Source organism: Hippoglossus hippoglossus, chromosome 14 (genome assembly GCF_009819705.1).
Source record: "Hippoglossus hippoglossus isolate fHipHip1 chromosome 14, fHipHip1.pri, whole genome shotgun sequence".
NCBI lineage: Eukaryota > Metazoa > Chordata > Actinopteri > Pleuronectiformes > Pleuronectidae > Hippoglossus > Hippoglossus hippoglossus.
Window position 1 is genome coordinate 23,998,097 of NC_047164.1, and position 8,946 is coordinate 24,007,042.

An 8,946-nucleotide genomic window follows, 5' to 3' on the forward strand; every position below is an offset into this window, starting at 1 on the left:
AATTCCACAGTTTCTTCCCCTAAACCACATTCACACTGTCCTGGTGGAAGCTTCCCAATGAAGTGCATTGTTTTGTTTAGTCCTGTGTGTCTTATTCTTAGCCTTGATATAACTGTCTGTTCTCTAGGGTTTTGTCCTATTGTTTTCATTCCACCCACTTTTTGCTTTATTTAATACATGGCGTCCTTTACCTCGCTCATTCCATTGTTTTTGCCAATTATTGTTTTGGCTTCAGCTTAATGAATGCTACCTGTGTATATTGGGACCAGAGTATTGTGTGTAGTCCTTAGTCTTCCCTCTACTATGTCTGCCCAATTTCCTTTTCCTTTGTCTCTCTTCCTTTTTTCTTGGATATAAAAGTCTAATGATACAGGGGGAAATAACCATGTCGGTTTCACAGGATAAGGAACTGTTGCGCCGTATATTTTTTCATGCAACCTCATCTTTTTTGCCATTTTACTTGCTGTCCATACGTAACATCCTGTCTTTGCTTTCTCAATTTCCCAGCATGGTCTAAGGGCCCTCACAGTTGGGTGTCCTTCTTCTTTGTGTCCTTGTAGATTTGACCAGTAGTTTAGTATAAGCTGTTTGTATCTGATGTTCAGTGGCATTTCTCCCATCTCCACTTGGACAACTGTATTTGGGTAGGTCTTAATAGCCCCACAACATAGTCTCAGTGCCTGATTTTGTATTCTTTCTAGTTTATCTAGCAAAGTTTTTGCTGCTGATCTGTAAACCACACTTTCATAGTTTATAACTGATCTTATTAAAGCTATATATACACTACCGTTCAAAAGTTTGGGGTCACCCAGACAATTTCGTGTTTTCCATGAAAAGTCACACTTTGTGGAGTGATATGGAGTGATAGCCTTCCTTATTTAAAATCCCTTTTACCTTGTACAAATCTCCCACTTTACCAGCACCAAAGCAGCCCCAGACCATCACATTACCTCCACCATGCTTGACAGATGGCGTCAGGCACTCTTCCAGCATCTTTTCACCTGTTCTGCGTCTCACAAATGTTCTTCTGTGTGATCCAAACACCTCAAACTTTGATTCGTCTGTCCATAACACTTTTTTCCAATCTTCCTCTGTCCAATGTCTGTGTTCTTTTGCCCATATCAATCTTTTCTTTTTATTGGCCAGTCTCAGATATGGCTTTTTCTTTGCCACTCTGCCTAGAAGGCCAGCATCCCGGAGTTGCCTCTTCACTGTAGACGTTGACACTGGCGTTTTGCGGGTACCATTTAAAGAAGCTGCCAGTTGAGGACCTGTGAGGCGTCTATTTCTCAAACTAGAGACTCTAATATACTTGTCTTCTTGCTGAGTGGTGCACCGGGGCCTCCCACTTCTCTTTCTACTCTGGTTAGAGCCCGTTTGTGCTGTTCTCTGAAGGGAGTAGTACACACCGTTGTAGGAAATTTTCAGTTTCTTCGCAATTTCTCGCATGGAATAGCCTTCATTTCTAAGAACAAGAATAGACTGGCGAGTTTCACATGAAAGTTCTCTTTTTCTGGCCATTTTGAGTGTATAATCGAACCCACAAATGTGATGCTCCAGATACTCAACTAGCTCAAAGGAAGGCCAGTTTTATAGCTTCTCTCACCAGCAAAACAGTTTTCAGCTGTGCTAACATAATTGCACAAGGGTTTTCAAGGGTTTTCTAATCATCCATTAGTCTTCTAAGGCGATTAGCAAACACAATGTACCATTAGAACACTGGAGTGATAGTTGCTGGAAATGGGCCTCTATACACCTATGTAGATATTTCATTAAAAACCAGACGTTTCCACCTAGAATAGTCATTTACCACATTAACAATGTATAGAATGTATTTCTGATTAATTTAATGTTATCTTCATTGAAAAAAACAGTGCTTTTCTTTGAAAAATAAGGAAATTTCTAAGTGACCCCAAACTTTTGAACGGTAGTGTATATTCTTCAAATCTCTTCTACTGGCTCCCCATTCAGACCCTTTGAGACATCTCATTACATTAAGAACTATTTTGCATATTTTCTCCATCTTATTTATATGTACATTCCAGGTCAGCTTTGTGTAAAATAAAAAACCCAGAAATCGGAATGTGCTTACCTGCTCTAATTGTTCCAAAAACAAACTATAGCCTCTCTTACCTTTTTCCTAGAAAAGATCATTACATTAATTTCCCCCCCAGAAAACCTAAATCCCCATGCATACGACCATCCTTAATGCATTTTGTATCTTCTCTTGGATTCATTTGAAGTTTTTACCCCTTTTCCATAAGGTCCCATCATCAGCAAATAATGATTTTCCTATATCTGAACTTATGTCTGAGTACACATTATTAATCATGATGGAAAAAAGTTTTGGGCTGATCACACTGCCCTGAGGCGTTCCGTTATCTACCTTATTCCTGGTTGATATTGTGGTTCCCATCTTTACCTGATATATCTGTCAAACAAAAAGTTTTTTATCCAATTAAAAGTTCTTCCTGTTATTCCCATTTTGGCAAGTTTAATTATTAAACCCTCATTCCATACCATGTCATAAGCCTTCTCAACATCAAAGAGCACTGCCATAAATTCTTTATTAACTTGAGCTTTCCTAATTTCTGTCTCTAAACAGATGATTGGATCCATTGTTCCCCTCCCTTTCCTAAAACCACTCTGATAAGGAGATAACAAATGCCTACTCTCTATATGGAATGTCATTCTGTCAGTGATCATTATTTTTCCAATATGTGATGTAAGTGCAATTGGTCTGTAGCTTGTTGGTTTTGTCAGGTCCTTTCCTGGTTTTATTCTATATGATGACTGCTTCCTTCCAGCAAGTGGGTAATTTCCCCTCTTCCCATATTTTATTATATATCTCTAAAAGTTTGATTTTCTGTCTGCTTTCCCAAGTGTTTTGACATTGTATAACAGATTTGGTCTTTCCCTGGAGATGTTAACGCAGTTTTTCCTATGGCTCTCCTCATCTCTTGTAAAGTAAAAGTTGCATCCATCACACCATTTGTACTTTCTCTTGTCTGTATAATCCCTGGGTTTGCTTATCTAGTTTCTTCCCTCCTTTGCTTCCTTTCCTCTGTTAGATTGTCAGAACTGGGAATCTCTGCAAACGTCTTAACCATTATTTCTGCCTTGTCTTCATTTGTTATTGCTGTTTTCTCTCCAACTTTTAATATTGGGTACTGCCACTTCGGATTCCCGATTTTTTTCATTCCCCATACATTGTTTATAGGAGTTGATCTGCCTATTTTGCTTCTGAATTCTCTCCAATTTTGTCTCTTTGCTTTCTTCACAACTTTCCTGACAATTAGCTTTGTTAAATTGTGGGTTCTCTTTAATTCTTTAAAAACTCTATTTATTTCTTTGATGGTTTTACTACTGACTATCCACTTTACTTCTCTTTCTTCTACTTTTACTTCCCAGCCTATGTGTATGTTACTAAATATTGGGTAGTGGTTACGTCCAATTGTTGAGTCTTCCCATACTTTCCACTCACATTTCCCTGCCAACTCACTTGATACCAGTGTCAAATCTAGTGTTACCTGTGTGTACATCTATCCTTGTCCCTCTCCCATCATTAATACATACTAAATTACTATCCTCCAATAGTTATTCTATTTTCTCCCCATTTGTGTCTGTCTTTCTCCCTCCCCACAATGTGCTGAATTAAAATCCCCACACCAACAGATATGATTCCTAGTCTGTCCTTGTATCTTCTTGAGTCTATTGATTTCTAGTTATAGTAATTTATGATGTTAAACTGTTCTTCTTTTGTCTATATTTCTACCACAATATATTATTCTCTTCTTTCACCTTACTGACAACTCTAAATGTCATATTTTCCTTGATAAATGTAGTGCACCCTCCTCCTACCCCCTCTACCTATCACACCTAACCGCTGTATAATTGAGGATTTTAAAGTCCAGATTTGGTTTCAACCTTGTTTCTTGCACACAAACAATGTTGGGGATACTGGATAACTGATTAATAAAGTTTTTAAGTTCTTGTCCATTTGCTACCAAATTCCTTGCATTCCATTGTAATATTAAAACCATGTGTTATCCAACCCATGCTGCCTCTTGGCTTGCCTGTGCACTGAGATCACTTCTCACTCCCTCCCAAGTTAGTTCATTAATGTTCAGGTGATTTGCAGCTGCTTATGCTATTATTTGTAGTCTTTCCGTTTTGTGATTTAGTTTCCGTTGTAGCATTTATGACTCCTGCTATAAAAGTGACTAGTTTCTTTAAATCAACCCACACTTTGCCCTCTTTTGGTTGTGTCTTGACTCTCTACCTCTTGACAGCATCTGCATATGTGATTTTGTTTTGTACCCTTACCTGTTGAATCTCTACCTCCCTCCTTATTACTTCACATCCTCCGTATATGCTATGGTTTCCTCCATAGTTACAACATTTTGGTTGCATCCCTTTCCCACACTGTTCATTCTCATGATCCTCACCACATCTAGCACACCTTCTTTTTCCTTTACATGTCATAGCAGTATGACCAAATCTTTGACATTTAAAGCATCTTATTGGTATTGGTATGTATGTCATGTATCCCAGCACTACTCTCTTTGGAAGAGTCTCTTCCTCAAATTCCAGCAATATGCTTTCACTATCCCTCTTCACCCCTTCTCTGAAGGCCAGTAATCTCTCGGCATCCTTCAATTTCCCACCTTTCAGATTTGCTCTTATTTCAGCTATGGACTGGTATTCCCCAAATCACTCCCTTATTCCACCTGCTTCCCTTCTCCACTCTGCTTGCACTTGACACTTTACGCTTTCCCACCTCCTTCATCCTACATTATCTTTCTTAATTTCTTTGATGTGATAAGGATGGAGAAGAGGATGGAGAAGAGGAAGGAGACGCTGGAAAGAGAAGCTCCGTGTGTCATGTGTCCCCCGACATTCTAGACCTATAGCAGCATAACTAAGAGCAGGTCTAAGACAAACCTGAACCAGCTCTAACTCTAAACTTTATCGTAAAGGAAGGTTTTAAGCCTACTCTTAAACGTACAGCTGGTGTCTGCCTCCCGAACTGAAAGTGGGAGATGATTCCACAGGAGAGGAGCTTGATAGCTGAAAGCTCTGGCTCCTACTCTGCTTTTAGAGACTTTAAGGACGACAAGTAAGCCTGAATTCTGGGAGCGCAGTGCTCTAGTGGGTTGATAAGGTACTATCAGCTCTTTGAGGTATAATGGTGCCATATTATTAAGGGCCTTGAGGGTGAGGAGGATAATTTTAAATTCTATTCTAGATTTAACCGGAAGCCAGTGTAGCGAAGCTAATACAGGAGAAATGTGGTCTCTTTTCTTGGTTCTTGTCAGGACACGTGCTGCGGCATCTTGGACAAGCTGCAGAGTCTTTAACGACTTACTGCTGGAGCCTGATAATAAGGAATAATCAAGTCTGGATGTAACAAAGGCGTGGACTCGTTTTTCTGCATCTTTTTTAGAAAGGACATGTCTGATTTTTGCGATATTATGCAAGTGGAAGAAGGCGGTCTTAGAAATTAGTTTTAAGTGAGAATTAAAGGACAAATCAGGATCAAAGATCACTCCCAAGTTCCTGACTGTTTCATTGGAAGCAAGGGCAATGTCGTCTAGCGCAGCTATATCATGAGATAAACTATCTCTAAGGTGTTTAGGGCCAAGTATTAGAACTTCTGTTTTATCTGAGTTTAATAAGAGAAAATTGCGGCTCATCCAGGTTTTTATGTCCTTGAGACATGCTTGGAGTTTAGTTAATTGATTACACTGTTCAGGTTTTATTGACAAGTATAACTGGGTGTCATCCGCATTGCAATGAAAATTTACACAGTGTGTCCTGATAATGTTTCCTAGTGGAAGCATATATAATGAGAATAAAATTGGGCCGAGCACAGAGCCCTGTGGAACACCCTGGTTAACTTTGGTGCGCACAGACGACTCATCATTAATTTGCACGAATTGGAATCGATCTGAAAAATATGATTTAAACCAGTTTAGGGCGGTTCCTTTAATGCTAATTAACTGTTCTAGTCTCTGTAATAAAATTTGATGGTCAATTGTGTCGAATGCTGCACTAAGATCTAACAGAACGAGGACAGACACAAATCCCTGATCTGAAGCTATTAGAAGGTCATTAGTGACTTTTGCCATGCTGTGATTGGCTCTAAACCCCGACTGAAAGTCTTCATAGACATTATTTTCCTGTAGAAACTCACACAGCTGATTTGCTACAACTTTTTCAAGGATTTTAGACAGGAAGGGGAGGTTGGATATTGGTCTGTTGTTGGCTAAAACCTCCGGGTCTAGGGTGGGTTTTTTGAGGAGGGGTTTGATTACAGCTATTTTAAAGGACTGTGGTACATATCCTGATGATAATGACAGATTGATTGTGTTCAGTAAAGTACCATCAATTAGGGGCAGAATTTCTTTAAGTAATTTTGTGGGAATGGGATCTAAGATACAAGTTGTTGGTTTACAACATGAGATTATTTTGGTCAGCTGATCAAGGGTGATCAGAGAGAAGCTGTCTAAATAATTGGTAGGATTCTCAGCTGTTTCTGAGATTTCTATTCTTGATGGTGTATTAGTGCCAATTGAGGGCAGGAGATGGTTGATTTATTTCTAATAGTTAGAATTTTATCATTAAAGAAGGTCATAAAGATATTGCTATTTAGGGATTGAGGAATACTGGGTTCGGTGGAGGTGTGACTCTCTGTCAGCCTGGCTGCAGTGCTGAAGAGAAACCTGGGGTTGTTTTGATTCTCTTCTATTAGTTTTGAGTAGTAGGCAGCTCTTGCTTTGTGGAGGGCCTTCTTATATGCTTTAACACTATTCTTCCAGGCTAGGAGATATTCAACACGGTGGCTGGAGCGCCACTTCCTTTCTAGTTTTCTTGATACTTGTTTTAACTCATGTGCCTTGGAATTATACCACGGAGCTAATTTACTATGTTTTACATGTTTCTTTTTTAGAGGCGCTATGGAGTCTAATGTTAATCGTAATGACTTTACAGAGCTATCGACAAGATGGTCAATCTCAGTGGAGCTAGGGTTTTTAAAGAATTCGTTGGTTATATCAACAGATAATACGGGTTTAAATGTAATTGGAATTATTTCCTTAAATTTAGCTACAGCACTATCAGGTAGACATCTAGTAAAGGAGTTTTTTATTAGTGGCATATATTCTGATAATGAAAAATCGAAGGTTATTAAATTATGGTCTGATAGAATTGGATTACGTGGAAATACTATTAGATGTTCAATTTTGACACCGTATGATAATACAAGGTCAAGTGTGTGGTTACAACAATGAGTAGGTTGGTGTACACACTGACTGAAACCAATTGAGTCTAGTACTGAAATAAATGCTACGCTAAGGCTGTCATTATTATTGTCAACATGAATATTAAAGTCACCAACAATAATAATTTTAACAGTCTTTAGGACTAGGTTTGATAAAAACTAAAAATTCTGAATAAGCCCCAGGTGCATGGTAAACTACAGCAAATATGATTGGCTGTTGGTATTTCTTGGATGGGTGTGGAAGACTAAGAACAAGACATTCAAATGAGTTGTAGCTTAGTTTAGGTTTAGGATTAATTGATAGACTGGAGTTAAAAATAGCAGCAACTCCACCTCCTCGGCCAAATTCTCGGGGAACGTGTGAATTTACATGACTGGGGGGAGTAGATTCATTTAGGCTGACATATTCATCGAGATGCAGCCACGTCTCAGTGAGGGACAATAAATCAATGTTGTGATCTGAGACTAGTTCATTAACTAAAAAAGCCTTTGATGATAATGATCTGTTTACAAGACCACATTTAAAAGTCTTTGTTTCTTGAGCTGTTGCAGAGGTTGTATTAATTTGTATTCAATTTTTTTGTGTAGAATTCTCCGTTATTGTTTGATTTACATAAATTAATGGGACGGTGGACAGACAATCTCTATGGGTTTGTGGTTGTGTGACTGATCTAGAGGGAGCGCAGAGAGGTGTTTAGCACTGCAGCTCTGCTTCCTGGTCCCAACTCTGGGTTGTCATTTAATAGACTGGGTAATATTCCTAGCTAAGAGATAAGACCTAGACTATGTTCCACAGGATCAAGCTGTTTCTTTGAATCCAGCTCTCCTAAATGAAGGGTCCTTTGATGACAAAGGAGACTCATCTGATGAGTCCTTTGAGGAAACTCAGACCCAGTCCAATAAATTGAGTAAAATGGGTCTTAATGGAAAGAGCATCCCTCCATATAGGGAAGAACAGGAAGCCACAACATTCTGATTCTGCCATGCATGAAATAACATAGGAAATTTTACAGGTCATTTTTGACCCATGTGTGAAATTGATGAATTTGTTGTAATGGAAATACTATTTCATAAATATCAGGAATTTTAAATGAGAAAACACATTTATTTCTAAGAGACACTCAGCCATAGTTAAAATAGTAAATGAATACAGGTCATTTTTTGATCCATGTTGTGTATTAGAAGGGTTAATGCATATCCATGTCTTGTGTTCCGAGACGTTTATATGTTCTGCTCGTGTTTTCTCAGTGTTCCGTCTTCCTTAGGTCAGGTTTATTGGAAATGACATTGACCATGGGTGGGAATATGAGTGAAGTTTGCCTATATTTTAGATTTACAGCCAACACTAAAATGTTTAATTTATTTTACAGAAAACCATTTTAATAATCATTTTTAAGTTAAGATTTCATTAATTTTTTACTTTAAATATGGCGTCCCATAGTCTTTTAATGAGTAACAGGTGTGACATTCAAGGTAATTATGCATTTAAGAACTTCTGTACATTTCTTTGCTAAAATGGGTTTAGAACAAATGTTTTTGTCTAGTCAAAAAACTAGCCAGTTTAGCAACTAACTAACACTTTCAAGTCAATTTTAAATGGCTTCTAATCTGATCATTAGGCTTGATTGAAGTCCTATAGACAAAAAGATGGACAGAGTCAAACA